This window comes from Eucalyptus grandis, chromosome 1 (assembly GCF_016545825.1).
Source record: "Eucalyptus grandis isolate ANBG69807.140 chromosome 1, ASM1654582v1, whole genome shotgun sequence".
Taxonomy (NCBI): Eukaryota; Viridiplantae; Streptophyta; class Magnoliopsida; order Myrtales; family Myrtaceae; genus Eucalyptus; species Eucalyptus grandis.
The window spans coordinates 519,189-535,595 of record NC_052612.1 but is presented as its reverse complement, the minus strand read 5'-3'; the positions used below and the strand labels follow the sequence as shown (position 1 = coordinate 535,595).

The 16,407-nt window shown below is 37.0% G+C and overlaps 1 pseudogene; it reads left to right on the top strand.

Annotated features, from left to right (window-relative positions):
* The first annotated feature begins 298 nt into the window (after positions 1–298).
* Positions 299–16,069, top strand: LOC104454744 (annotated as a pseudogene).
* The last annotated feature ends 338 nt before the right edge of the window (positions 16,070–16,407 follow it).

Below are 16,407 nucleotides of genomic sequence, written 5' to 3'. Positions count from 1 at the left end.
ATTAGGATGGCTCTGGCAACACAACTGATGCTTTTGAGGTTGGTATTTTATTCTTTTTTGCATTGTACCCAGCTGTCGATATATTCTCACAAATGGGTATCACTTGCCTTTTAGAAGTTCTGTTGTTGTGAATTTTGATAGTACCCCCCCCCCCCCCCTTCCCCAGGGGGCTTGTATTATGGCCTTTGAACACATGACATGCTATGATAGATTTTCTCTAGTTCTGATAGAGTTTCTCTAGTTCTCTGTGCTTCTTCAAGCGATTGCATTGATATATGCGTGAAATCTCTCACAGAATATGTGGGATTTAACGCCTGATACGGAATTGTTGAAGGAGCTACCTGAAGAATATACTTTTGAAACTGCTCTTGCAGATTTGATAGTAAGTTGTCCTGATGATTTTGGAAGTTATAATCCCTGTTTGATGCCAAACTGACTGCTGCTCCTTTCACCAGGATAATTCCTTACAAGCCGTGTGGGCTAATCCCCTGAAATCTAAAAGATTGATTAGGTGATTTCTTGATCTTGTCGTGTTACCATTAGGATTGGAACATCAACCCTTTTGTGGCTTAAGGCTCAGAATTTGTGGAACATTAGAATCCATACTGTGGCTTATGGTGGAAGCTATGCGAAGGATGATGCTTCTTTGCGTTGATCTAGTTGTTGAACCGGGTGCATCTTACAACTTCTCCTATAAAAGGAACCTTTTCTTTTCAAATAGAAATTTTATACTAAGCAAATCTATAAGAGGTGATTGATGACTTGTTTACTGGATAAATATGAACAATTGTAAACATGCATTCTTGTTGTTTCAACTAAATTAGTGAACAATAAATGAGAGTAATGGAAAGCAACATTGAAGCTTTTCCTTTGTTTGGAAGTATCACTGCCAGTTTGCTAATTGCCAACAAAATTCTTCTTTAAGTCTGAACCCCATAGGACTTCATCAATGCAAACATCTTTCAGCCCATATATAATGAATCATAAGTTTCACATGGAGATTGTCGCATTTACTTCAACACGATAGGTGTTTGTTGCCATATGATCATGGGCTAACTATATTTTAATCTTTCATCTCGATGCTTCCACTAGCTGCATTCTTATTGAAATTTTGTTGGGTTTGAACTTTGGATCGTGACTCATTATTGTTATGAAATTGCAGCTTGGATATATCTGATGAAAAGATCTCAATCTTTGACACTGGCCCTGGAATGGAAGACAGTGATGAGAACTCTATAGCCAAGTGGTATTGAGTACTCTAAAGCAATGTTTCTTTTTTTTTTTTGGTAAAGTCTAAAGCAAAGCTTTTTCTTCCCTATATAACCCAAACCCACACATGCACCTACACACTCACTTGGCCATGGCAACTTACACCATAAACCGTATTTTGGCTTGAGGAGACAGAATTTTAGGAGAGAATTCTGTGCTTTGGGTAAATTTTGGTTATCTAGTAGAAAACGAAGAAAATAACATTGGCTAAATGACTTTTCAAACATGCTTTGATAATGTGGAGTTACAACTTCTTCAGATGATTACTTGAGTCAATTATCTATTTCCAGAAAGAGGCTGGTGCTACTTGAATGCAAAATGATGGCTTCTTTATGGAGAAAAACTGACTGTATCCTTTCCAGTTATTTCTAATAGAAATATACTTTATAGGACAGAATTTTTTTATTTTTTTTAAACAGATATACTTAACTACAAGATTAAATTCCATCCACTAGCAAACTTGGTTTCTGATTTCATTCTCTTTTTGTAACTTTTCGTGGATCTGTGTTCATTCTTTTTGTCTAGGGGAAAGATGGGTGCCTCACTTCACAGAAAGTATAAGGTTAAGGCAGTAGGTGGAAAACCTCCATATCTAATGGTAATTTCTCTTTAAACACGTGACACGTGACATTAATTGAGTCTTGTAGTCTTTGCATGAAAAAGGCATGCAAAATGTCCTTTTGCTAGTAGCATGAATCCATTGGTATTTATGGGAGATGTAAATTGATGCAAACTAATATCACATGTGAATGATTGGTCGACTGCAATATATTAGGAGCGAATTGATTTTTCTGCTGCCATATTCATACACTGTCAAGTATGTCCTGGCATAATCAATGTTCTTAAAGAATCAACTTCCTATTCCCGAAAATGTTGCTGATACCTTCCACTTCTCATAGGTGAAATTAATTTTCAAAGCTACATTGCGCCATGCAGCATTAGCTTCATTGAAATACAAAAAACTTTTTTTCCCTATCCTCCCCCAATAAAAAGCAAACACAAACTTCTGTTTTCAATGAGTCGGAGTTATATGAGAGAAGTTGACAGTATGTTCCTAACTCGCTAACAATTCACCATTCCACGTCCTGGACATGGATTTGAATCGGGAAAATTAAACTGTTTTGAATCTCTAAAAGTTTAAATTGCTTCTATTTTCTGGATAATTTGTTGAGCATGGTGCAGCCTTTCTTTAAATTTGTTTGGTTTTGGAGGACCAATTGCCTCTATGCATTTGGGAAGGTACGTTCCAGAGTATTGTAGTTGTAGAAACTGGTAGTCCATTATATTTTGTGGAGGTGATTTACACCTCTTTACCTTTTAACGAGTTACAGGCATGCTGTGGTTTCTTCCAAGACTATGCAATCTAAAAGAGTATACATGTTACATCTGAAGAGAGAAGCTCTATTGAGCAGATCTGGTTCTCAACACTCCTGGAAAGTATGCAAGATCACTGATTTCTTCATTGTTGTCATATTTTTCTCTCGACTGGACTCCCTTATGTTCCATACATAGATTTATTCAATCAGTCATCATTTTCTTTGTCATTTATTCAGACTGATGGTGGCGTCAGGGTTCCATTAGAAAATGAAAGTGCCAGAGCACCTCAAGGAAGCTTCACGAAGGTAGACTTCTTTTAATAAATTCTTTCTATTGTGGTATTTCAGTGTCAATCGCATTCACTCATTGGACATTTCGCGGTGCATACGCCACATCTTTTCTTTTTATATTTGCAACTAAATTTTTGCCTATGTGTTGTCTTTTTTTTCAATATTTCTTGGGAGGGTTTTACTCAGCTAATCTCTACAAACCTGGTAAAAACCATTGTCTAGGATGTTATCTGTCATGCTCTGACCCGGGCATCATCCATTGAAAGCATGTCCTTTTAAGTTACCTCCATTGCTCTATAAATTTGTCTTTTTGGCTTGGCCATGGCACAGGACTTGGAAGTAGTCATAGGTCAGCCATCTTGAGTGACTATTAGGCTCTAGATTCTCTGATTATGCCAGTCGAAGACTTCGCAGGTCATGTCTTTACTTTGTTCTCAAGGCAAAGTCAATCTTCTCGAGGGAATCCTAGGCTTTAGATTGTCTATTATGTCACTTTAATATAGTGGCGATAAAATAGATATTTTTTTCGAGATATAGGATTGAAATATTTAAAGAAGACGTTAGGCAGTGGGAAGAGATAGGGAGATTATAAAGTCTATAAGATGTGAGGTGAGTTGAGAAATGAAACACCCTCACAAGGATTATGAAACACATAAAGTGGCAGCTACTGTGAGTTAAGACATAACTATTCGAACAGTTCGAAGTTGATAAAGATTGATAGAACACCTCTTCGTGCATGTCGGCGTCTGTTGATGGGGGAAAGCCTCTACTATGTAGTTTGAAGCAAATATTTTATTTCTTTTGTGTACTGCCTTGGGCATATATACGTAGTTAATGACTTATATGTATTATTCTAAATACATTCTGCTAGTAAAATTTTCAGGTATTTCTTGATTTGTCACAAGGTGGTAAATATTGTGAATTCTCGATACCTAGACAATACATTGTGATGTTTTCATGCATTCTTGTCGTATAAAATCTGTACAGGTTGAGATTTTCAAGCCTAGAATGAAAAACGTGAAACTATATCAACTCTCGTGCAAGCTGAAGGATATCTATTTCCCATACGTTCAGGTTTGCTGAAATCATATCTATTTTTGTTTAGGGTTCTGTTAAAGAGTGCCTGCAGGGCCCTTGTTAAGCCACAGATTGAGGAAAGTTTACAGTTTTTTATGCACTGTTTTACTTTTGTTATGTGTAGTTAGTACTTTAGAAATTGAAACATTTCATACAAGTATGCTTAGCAAGTGCCTTGGGGCACTCTTCAAAAAGACTTTTATAGAGAAGTTATTTCATTACAAGTGGAGAAAGTCATGCCAGTCTTTTTCTCTTGGCTTTATGGGGTTCATCAGCTAAATTTGGGAAAGAGTCATATCACTTTTTTGAAATTTAAAATGATGTCTTAATTTTCTAAACGTTTTAAAGAGTTTTGCTAGATTTTTCAGACAGATCTGCGTTATGTCATCTTCATTGCCTGGACTTGTGGTGGTGGAAAGTTTAAGTACTGCAGAAATTGGAGTAAATCAAACACTGCTGTTGATTTCTCCAAATAGAATATCGATGTGGCATCATAATTCCTCTGTTGCTCCTATGAAAAGTTACTGCTATGGCACATGCAATAATGCTATAATGCCATCACTGCACAATGTTCATAAATGCTGCTACCTGACCACAAAGTCGGGTTCAGTTAGCATTGCGGCCAATGTGGGGTATGGCTTTGGTCAATATTTTTTGAGTTCTCCCTTCTGGTGAATTCATAACTGTTACTTTCTGTATTACTAGGGATATCAAGGTAGAGCAATGTCTAAGATAGCAAGTAGTAGGTAAAATGATTTTTCAGAGTTATGCCAGTTTGCTTCTTCTTTGTAAGGATTACATAGGATACCTGAATTTGATTTATTTCTAATTAATTTGAATGTTTGCAGTGTGATGGTTTGTCGAATTTGAGGAGGACTATCACACCAGTCCATTTTGAGGTATGGATTGCACCGTTGGTGGACTCTAATATTAACTCCTTCGGCCACATAATGCTTTTGCTTTTTAGCTGGCCTCAATTAAGCTATGTAACTATGTTGTTCAGATTTACAAACAATTTCAGATTTCCTTGTTCTTGCTATGCCTACAAATATATTAAGTAATTTGAGAAGGTTTGCTATTTATAGTATGGTTTGCAGAAAAAATAGTACCCGTTATTGCATTTGTCTTTTTTGTCCACTATGAACAGGCAGTTTTGTACATTCTTAATATTGGGATAGAAAAGGCACAATCCAGCTATGTAACTATGTTGTTCAGATTTATGAACAATTTCGGATTTCATGATCTTGCTATGCCTGCCTGCAAATATATAAACTAATTTGAGAAGGTTTGCTATTTAGACGCTTATGATGTGAGCATGTCATAGTGTATGGTTTGTTAAAAAAATAGTACCCATTATTGCTTAATGGGATCTCAAAGTAAGCTTTTTGCCCCATGAAATAAGTTTGTGCTTTGTCAGGTTAATGGTATTGATTTAGCTGAAATTGAAGGAGGGGAGGTTGCAATTACCAACTTGCATTCATGCAATGGTCCTGATTTTATAATTCAAGTCCATTTTTCAATCACAGGACACCGACGCAAATAGAACACTCGGTAAGTATCTGTAGTTCTCTGTCCCATTCTTTATAGAAGAGGAGACAGAATTATATCATCTTTTATTCTAGGTTGTCCACCTTTTATCGTTCTTAGGCCCTTCTTTCATTTGTTGGCATCGATGCTTTTAGTACTAGTTTTACCTAAGAATGTCACTTAGATTGTGCTTTTCTCTAATATAAAAAGCTGCAATACTTTTCAGGTTCCACAGCAATTCACGAGGCTAATGCTTGCCGGAAGTGTGTCTACTTTCCTGTTGTTCAGGTATGGCAGTATATTCTCATAGTTTCTTTTCTTTTCAGTTTACTGCGGAAGAAGTTCTTAATATAAGTACTCCAGGGGAAGGAAAACATTGAGAGAATCTTAGAGAAGTTAGAAGCTGATGGATGCAGACTGGGTGAAACCTATGAATCTTTCAAATCAGTGTCAATCCGACGTCTTGGCCGACTGCTTCCAGATGCTCGCTGGGTGAGTTGTGGATCTTTTTGGATATTATAATCAAACTAAGAAAAGCTGATGAAACAAAAAGCCCTGGCATCTCCCTTGCATTACATAAGATAAGGATAGTGAGATAGGGGCTTAAATGCCTAGAAGCGATAGCACATTTAACAGTCCTTAAAACTTATGCTGCTCCAAAATAGTACAGCTTACATTGTTATTGATCACGCATCTTCAAGCCTTCATCCTTTTGGATACAGCCCCAGTTAACAGATGGATATTTAAACCTCTCTTTTGTCGCTATCTAATCTAGTGGCCCAGTAGTCTTGCATAATCTATTTTCCCCAAACCATCCAAGAAGCGAGGTTTAGACACCTGGCCCCTTGGTTATCCTTTTGGAAGTTGGACGACTATGACTGCGATTGCTAATCTAATGGATACATCAAGAAAGCAAGCATTCTGCAAACCTGGAAGAGTCTGATTAAAATATTCAACAGATGGAGTTTGTGTGATCCATATTTCTCGCCTCTAGTTGCCCTAATATGAAAGGTCAAACAGTCGTTGCTCATTCCTTGCATGAATTTTAAGCAAACCCGGTCATGTTTAAAGCTGGTATTAAGTATAACTTCTTAGGCTGGTTTATAAGTTTTTTATTTTTGGCCAGGCTGGTTTATAGGTTTGATGAGACCATTTTCTTACTTCTATGTTGTGGCTGCTGGGCTGGGAATAGAAGACATCAAGTAACCGGTTACAAGCGCATTGCATGTTAGAACACTGGTGAAATGGCTTCAGTGCAACTCATGTTATCAACTCTAGTAAATTTTTCAAATGGTAACCCCACCAAATCATGCTCTACCTCTTTCCTTGGTAGGCAATCTTGCCAAAACTTATAACTCTATGTCGATGTGCTTGTACTCCAGCAAATGCCTGTGGCGACCCATTTTGTCTATGACAACCACCAAAATGAACTTTTCTTGTTTCAGATCTTTGCCCACATCAATTGCATTTTGATCATTTCTTATCCTCCCTTTTAGTGCATATATGCAAATGTTGACATCATCTTCTTCAAGCTTGTGAGTCAGCTAATAAGACCCATTTTGCGGGAAACATGCTTATACATGTATTTTTCTCGGGAAACAGTCAAGGTTTTTTGTAATCTTCATTTTGTATCTTGTGAAATATCATCAAACTTAAGATTTATTCCAAAATGAAGGAATTTCTGACAAGATTCACAAGAAAACACAAATACTAAACATATTGTAGCATCTTATAAAAATTTCATGTGCACATTGAGAAGGTCCTTATCTTGATCTAATTGAAAATTTTGGGTTATTCATTGTCATGTTTGATGCTTCCACATTAACCTGGGGTAACTAATGTCCTCACGGTTGCTTTCTACTACAGGGATGGAGAGACATAGGTCCTTATTCAGGAGATCTTTCTTTAGAGTTAAATGTTATATTGGTATGGTTATCACTTTATTAGGACCATCTAATGGACTGCATTTTCTTTAATTCAACATCATGATATGTCTTATATTTTGATGACGGAACTGCTGGATTTTCTCCAACACCTTCCAAGGTGAGGGGAACTCTACTGCCCATCATGGGCCATCAGGCTTTCTTAGAATACTTAATGTTCCCAGTTCTGACATTTTTATGTAACTTAAAACTTTCAAATGCTTCGATCTACTGAAAACATATGGAATAGGAACTAGAGATTTCTCGTAGCAAGGCCAAACAAAGTGTGCTTTTTCGGTGGTGCAAACCAGAGCAGGAACACAAAAAATAAAAAATGTCTCCAGTTAATTCATGTGTTTCCATAGGGATTCTTCTGAAATTTCTTGATGTATGTTGGTAGGAATGCACCTTCTTTATGGATAAAATGGTAGCATTTTGAATGTTGCCAAAGGGATCCTTCCGAAATTTCTTGATGTGTGTTGGTAGGAATGTGCCTTCTTCATGGATAAAATCATTTTGAATGTGGCTGTATGAGTTTGATCAAAGTTGAGACCTCTTCATGTTGTCATAATAGTACATATGAATTCAGTGTTTTTTTAGTTCCTTTTAAGTGTTATATCTCAGGGCAAAACATGTTGTCATTCGTCTGTTATTTGTCAGTTGACAGTGATGTTTCCAATATTGTGTTCCTTCTCCTTAGAACAACCGCTGACCTGAGAATGCTATTGATTTATCTGTCCTCCGTCTATATTACTAGTCTATTCATATTTTCTTTTTTGTCTTTTTGTTTTCAGGTGTTACCAGTTCACGCACCCATTCTTGCTGGACAAGACCCTCCAAAGGAAATTGTAGCTGTTGTCCGGCCAGCAAATTTCAGTTACTCCACTGCTCCGAAGAACTTGGATCAAAAGTACATTGTGAAAAATAAAATGGAAATGTCAATGGAATTCAAATTCAGTGGCGATTCTGATAATGGTCGAGAAAGTCATCTTTATTCATCTCGCGTGACACCATCTTGTTATAAAGAATTTCATGGTCTATACATCTTTTCCTTGGAACACAAGTCTCATGAACTATTTCAGAAATCCGGTGTATATAAATTTCTGTTTCATATGGTAAACAAGCATCTTTAACTGTTTTCTGCCAGCTAAAAAAACAGGGACAAAATTATCACCAAATGCTCTTTTTATTGTGTAATACCTCTCAAACATCATTTTGTTGATACATCATTTTGTTGATATGTACTTTTGATCAGGATGAGACAAGCTGTAAAATCTATGAAAAAGAAGTGACAGTTCTTGCATCTGCTGAGGTTGGAAGGTGGCAACTTTTGGGCTATGATAAGAATGAGCATCTTAGAGTCAGGTAAGGATGGTAAGGAGTTTTTGATAGTACCAACTTTTGTTTTTTTGCTGCATATGTGGAGCTCCAGGCTTGTAATGTAATTTGTTGGTGATTTTGACAGGGTTGGATCATGCTTTCCTCCTTTAGATGTTGCATGTTATGACAGATATGGGAACCTCATTCCATTCCCATCAACTCCAAAAGTCAATTTGCAATTCAAGATGGGCAAAGGCACGTTGATTGGTGTAAAGAAAACGAAGGCCGGCCTTTCATCTGACAAAAGGACTCTAAGTATTAAGGTGCCATGCACATCTATTTAATATGTCCGGCCATCTCAGATTTGCACACTTTACTAAAATTTAACCCTATCGAGATACAGTAGTATCTCAAGCATTGTTGTGGTAACTCAGATTTACTGATTGTGTAGGATATACTAATAGAAAGTGGGGATTTAGACATCATCCGGCCAAACTATGAGGGCACACTGCTTTTATGTCCGCCAGATGAATCTTTGTCCATTCTATTCCATGTAAAGGTAACGCATTCTGGATTAAATTCCTTTACAGGCATGAGTGCGAGATTGTTATTTGTTTAGCTATTGATATTCCTGGAAATTATTTTCTTGACATTCTCATAGTTATTCCTGGACATGTGCGGCGAGTGTTGGCACATCCATCCATGCAAAGTATCCAAATGCTTCCTGGGTGTATAGTACAAGAACTCAAATTGGAGGTAAAAGCACATCCTCTCAAGCCTTGTGCTTAAGCCCAATTGTGAATGAAGTTTCTAGCACTATTTGTATGAGACAATACTCAATCATGTGCAGACTGTTACTAGTGTGCACATATTGCATAGTCGTGGTCCTCAGTGCATTTTCCTGATCGCAATGGCAATTATTTTACTTGCCATGTATATAGTTCTTAGTCTTTCATAGGGTATTTTATTGGATGGAAATTGAGGCCTGGTCTTTCTCTTTTCAATAGAAAAATAACAAGTATCTGAGACAGAACTTCTTTGAACTTTTTAAGTGAGTACCTTGTAGAACTTCACCGTACAACAGAAAAAGGAGTGTGAGCTAGCATGGTCCAAACTGGAATATCATTATGTTTAGCTAATATTTCGCTGTATATTTGCAGAAGAAATTTTTTGCCACCCTTGCTTATGTCTTTTGTTTGATTCATTTCCTTCAGATGTTTGATGCTTATGGAAATCATGCTTTGAAGGGCTCTGGAGTTCTTTTGAAGGTTGAGTGATTTTCCATTAAAGATCAGATGGGTAAAAAGCACAAGGTGATGTGCTTTCCCAGATTCCCTGCGGTGCTATTGCGTAAATTCTGTAATTAATTATGTGTTCTCTTATTCTATGCTTGGGAGATGAAGGAAAATGGGGAAATGAAAATTTGGGCGGAAAGTGGGTAGGTAAGAATTCGGAATTTTTGTGGGAGTTTGGAAGGAAAATTCAAAGTTTTGTGTAGTCACACCTAAATTTTCTTCCCTCCACTCTCCCAAACAAAGTTTCAAAGATGGCCTTTGTTGACACTGATTCAGCATGTTAGTCAGGGCACTTATCTTTCCATAGTTGCATATGAGGTACATGAGACCATTTAACTGAAGCAACAGGAACTTTGTGGTGATTTTGCTCCCACATTTACCTACATTTCTGTTGTTATTATTGGGAATGACCCTGCTGGCATTTTAGATATAGGGCATAAACTGTTCAAGCGATGAAATAGCATGTTGGTGGCCCAAAAAGATTTGGCGAATTGTAGAGGTGTATTGTGTAATCATACCATATTTGGAACAGCATGTGCATTGCTGATGGGTTAGCCTCTGTCGAAAATTATTTAAAAGAATGGAATAAATTTCTTGTTCAGGTGGATCATGATGGATTTGTTCATCTTGGTGGCACGTTGAAAATTACTGCAGGTTTCAATCAAAATGGTATGAACCTTGAGTTTGTAGCTTGAACTTTTACTTTGATCTCTTCTAACTTCTTTTGGGTAATCTTTAATTGAAGGAAACCGTGTTTGCAAAAGAACATCAAGTACAGTAGAGTAGAGTATAGCTCAAATTCTTGCAATAACTTTCACAAGCTATATCTAAATTTAATGAACATGGTAGAGTGACCATGTATTCACCATTTAGGGGGCAGGTGGTATGCCAAGACTTACTCTCAGGCATATTTCCTTCTTCTTTTGCAGTTTTGTAGCTCAGCTCGTGATTACATATTTATTTGTTGATTGAGCCTCCAACCAAGAATACTACTACTAGGCCTATGGCCATTTGAAAATGCAGCCCCTTCATGGTCTTAATTATAATCCCAACCTTCTACCATTAAAATCACGTCGTAAACTATCATGGGATTCATCATCAATAGGGCATTTTCTTTTCTACGCAAAGCCCGTTAATCTCTTGAAAAGTGCTAAATTTTGATTATCACAACTAACTTCTTAGTTCCTACATCTGCCATTAAATCAATGCAGTTTGTTTTGAACTGAGGGTGGACTTATCTCTCTCAATATAATTAAGGAAGTTACAAGAAGCAAATAACTCAGAAATTCTATAATAAAAGAAAAACATACTCAGCCTATCATTATTACCTTTTATTACTGAAAAGTTTCATCCTGATTCTAAACTAATCTATACCTGTTTTCATTCTTTCAAACTAATTCCTTTTCCTTGATGAGGGTTCAAAAACTCCTGCTAGTATAAACCTAAAACTTGTTCACACACACACACACACACACACACACACACACACACACACACATATATATTGAAGTTTTTCATGTCTCTCTTGATGAAATTACTTTAACCTTGCTTGAATTGAGAATGGGAAGAATTTAGCCATTATGCAAAACATAAGAAACATTAGAGGTAGCATCATTGACTCATATATTGAGGTTTACTGTAATGACAACAAAGTTTGAGTTCCAATTTACCATACTAATTGTTATAATTGACTCAAAGGAGGGATTGCATTAATACAACTAGCAGATTCGATGAATTAATATTTTAAGAGAATTACATTGAGTCACCTTTTATTTCTTCAACTTATGCATTGACCATACAGTTTATTCAATTAGTATAGTTTACACTCCAGGTCGATCTACTTTAGTTATTCATTGTAGCATTGATCAATTGAAGCTTAACATGATACCTATAAACAAAGATTTGGTTACTCCCAATTTATGAGGTAAATAACAGTCCTTTTTCTTGGAGTGCAGACTTTCTGCAGTGTGGACTCAAAATCACATAGTTTTATCAAAATGGTGTTTTATTATAATCTTGCTTCTGGGACATATCAGTTGATGATATTTATTGCTAGGAACTAAAATTATGGTGTTTGTATTTCATGTTCACACAGCATCTATCATAATAATTTTGCTAAAGATTTAATATGGAATCAGTAATCAGATTTGTGGGTAGGGAGATGAGTAAGGATCTGAGAAAGGATCTGAGAATGTAATGTTCCCTTAATAATAGTGATTCCAAATGTTTGGTCAAAGTCTATATTTCTGTATGTGTAAGAAAATGTTCTCATAATTCTGAACTATTATAATAAGGATTAGAAGTACCAGGCATCTATGCCTGGAAAAGGTGCAATTTCTTTACCAACAACTATCTATTTTGTTAAGTTCATTGGAGGGTATGAATTCACATTTCACTACATTGAAGGAAACTCCAATAGATTCCATATGGTCATCACTTAGCAGCTGTGCTGAAAGTGAAGCTTCAATAGTTGAAGCATCAAGTGTTTTAAGTTTCAAACTTATAGCAACTACTGACTGTCTGGGGATATCTACATTCATTACCTGCATACAGTATCGCTGTCTGTTATAGCCGGTGGTGAAGAAATATTCAAGGAAGATCTCCAAACAGAATAAAGGGAGCTCAGAGTTGGAGAACCAGTTAGTATAGTCTTCTGCTTCTAGTTGCACAATGATTTCAATTTCAAAAACTTGTTTTAATGTTGGCATGATTTACAGGTGCCTCAGCTTTGTGCGGCTGGTTCCCAACTAGAGAATTTCGTCTTCAAAATTGTGGATACAGAGGGTAATCTCGATGAGAATATCCACAATGATGAGGAAAATGGCCATTTTCATACGCTTTCCATAAAACTGGACTCATCCGTTACAAAAACAACCACTTTATATGCTTTCCAAAAGGGGCGATGCACTATTCCTTCTCTTACTGTCCCTCAAGATGCTGGTTGCTTTAGCTTTTCTGCTGTTCATTCTCGTCACCGAGAGTTATCTTTGAGCATCAAGGTTGCAACGTTTTATTTCTGGTAATGTGTTGGTAATTTGCAGTGGTACATTTATTGAACTTTATTTGTATACACAGATTGGCATTCAGCCTTCTTCAGATTTGCAGCGTGAGATTCAAACCTTATGTCCAAATATGAGTATAATGATGCTACAGGACACATCAACCCCTAATGATATAGGGAATGTACTTTCCATCATCAAGAATGAGGTAGTGTTAGATCTTTATTCAACATTACATCCCTCTCATAAATCTGGTTATTTGTGGTTTGTAAATTCCTATTGTAATCTTGAAGTTGTAACTATTCTTTAGTACCTGGCTTTAAGATTCTAAATTTAAGCTTCTCATGTTCTAATGAGGTCAGTTGCAGCTAATGCCCATCATCCTCACATACTTATGTGGTCAGTTGTGCCTTGTGACTTACAATTACTGCTCCTCACAGGTTCTTGAGGAAACTGCTTTGTGCATCGAACATCAGGAAAGGGTAAATTCCTATTGTAATCTTGAAGTCGTAATTATTCTTTAAGTACCTGGCTTTAAGATTCTAAATTTAAGCTTCTCTCATGTTCTAATGAGGTCAGTTAGTTGCAGTTAATGCCCATCATTCTCACATACTTATGTGGTCAGTTGTGCTTTGTGACTTACACTTACTGCCTCTCACAGGTTCTTGAGGAAACCGGTTTGCGCATTGAACATCAGGAAAGGGTACTGAAGTTGCTGCATGACTGGAAGGTTGAAATAGAGCAATCTTTGGTGGAGTTAGGAGGTGATTTGTCTTGGTTAATGCTATTACTGAATATTAATTGGTTTTGATAAATGCATGCAACGCTGTTTTGCAATGACGCACATTTCTTTGTCCTTGTGGTCTTGTCAATATCAGTGATCTATGGCTACTTAGTTTGGAAAGTTTAAAGAATATACATCCATGTTTTGATTGTCATATTATGACTCTCTCATCATATTATCATGTTTGTCTCTAGATGAGAGAAATGTGATGCTTTTTAAAGAACGATTTGCCATTTACTCCAACGTACAATATATATAGATCTGAATCAAGTTAGGACGAAAATGATTGCTCAGTTAATGGTTGCTTTTCACCAAAATCACCTGGGGCGCGATTATTCATTTAACCTAGCAAATCCAGTTGCGACAAGTAGGACCTACATCACTAAGTTAGGTCTATGGGGATGACCAACTTTTTCAGTTTATGCAGGGCCTTCCCCTTTGAACATCGTGGACTGCTTTTTCGCCAAAGAGGAAATGATAGACATGATAGAAAACAGAGATGGCTCGGCGGCTTCTGTTCTCTGTGAACTGATCAGAAATTTTGCTTCAGAAGGACCACATGGAAGATCTAGAGATGGCATCATTGGTGTGGTTGCACTTCTTGGAACAATTTGCAATATTGAGCTTAGCAGGTAAACTATCACTGACCTTCTATCTGACCCACTTGTTCAATGTTGCGAATCCCCTTTTCACCTTTTAGACAAATCGATACTTAGAGCTGCATTTTCCATTTTGGAGGATCCAAGTATCTGGGTGAAGATCAAATGCTCGGGATTGTGTGCACAAACTCTGAGACGGCATTTAGTCTTGAGACATATGACAAAAATGGAGAAGTTGATCTCCAAAATGCTGTTTATGCAAAAGCAGCTGAACTTGGTAAGTCTATTAGTGGTGTATTTCGTGTCATATGTTTTGAGGAAATAAGGTACATAAGTGGTATTTTTATAATTTTATAACATCTACTGTTATGGAAGATCATATTCATTACCAACTTAATTGAGTTCTTGAAAGCATTTCTTCATTCATTTGCAATAAACCTTTGGCAGCCCATACAGAGGAGAGATTGAAGGCTGTGATCCTCAAAGGAAACTGGCTTTGCCTTATCCTACCTTACCTTGTGGAGAAATCCCTCCAGGCTTCGTAGGATATGCAGTTAACATGGTCAACATAGACTTTGATCATTTGGCAACAAGAACAACTGAAGGCCTTGGTCTACGAGAAACACTATTTTATCGGCTTTTTGGCAAGTTACAGGTTTATGACACCAGAGAACACATGAAGCAGGCCTCTGTCTGCATAGAACATGGTGCTGTATCACTGGATGGTGGAATAATACGAGAGGACAGCTTGATTTCTCTAGGCTTCTGGTATCTCCGTTTCTCCCTCCAATTTTCCAGATGTCGTTAGTTACTATAAAATTTCTGTGACTAGGGTCTGACCTGACTGAAATTAAAAAAGAAAAGGAAGTTGGTTGCTATTCCTGATAGTGATCAAGCTAAATATTCTTCTTCTCATTTTCTTCGAGATCGAGAAAAGGTAGAGAGACATTTTAGATGCGTAGTTAATCATTCTTCAAATTGATCAAGGAAGTTGTTTCTTTGCTGTAAAAGCTGTTGCAGTAGCAAGAATATCCTGTGGATTGTTTTTTCTATTTGTTTCGTAATCTTAAGCAAGTTTCACAACACCATACTATTCTACATGCTCTGTTGATTATTACGGCTGCTGAGTTCTTGGTTGACCCGATTGCTAGTTCATGTTTAAGGAAGGATATCTCCATTAACTGCTATGAGTGACCTGGTTTACCATTTTGCCTCTTCAGGAAGCCAGACATAATCTTTCCTGTTGTCACATCTGAAATTCATATAAATACTTTGCCGGAGAGTACACAAGTAGGGATGCAGATTGCAGAGGCTATGTCGGAGTTGAGAGTGACCCTATGCAAGATACGTAAGATTACAAGAGCTTGCGAGGAAGATAAGCGGCAATTTTTTGGGAAGACTAAGGACTTTATCAGTAATGGACACAGCCGAGGCTTTCATGAAAAATCACTGTCCCAAGGGGGAATTCTGCCCGGATAATTATGTCTACCCCACCATTTCCTCGTGAATTATTTCAAGTTTTATATTTCGGGCCTTTGGAAACATGGGATAATTGTCTATGCCGAGTAAATGAAAGAGAATGAGAGAATCACTGAGTGTGTTTTTTTGCAGCTACCAATTTTTTGGAATTGAAACTGTTATCGTAAGTTGAACATTTTTGTCCTCTTTGTTGGATTGGTGTTCCGGAATCATTAGTCAAGAGGCAGGCCGATTCATCTATCTATCCCCCTGAATTGTAAGTTTCAAAATTAATTCCAATGAGGATGCCCGATATTTGCAGTTGCTTTTCGTGATCTCAGATAAAATTTCGATTATCATGACTATAGTACTTTGCACTTGTGGAACGCACTTATTAGAAACTATGGTCTAGTGTACTCTTTGAGTACTACTTTATGGGCAGTATTTTACACGACTGTTTTGGGGCGGTTTAATTTTGAATTTCTCAATTAGGATGAGTTCTTCTTTTAAGGAAAATGGGCAGACAAAAAAAGAAAGCAAACGGTTAGAG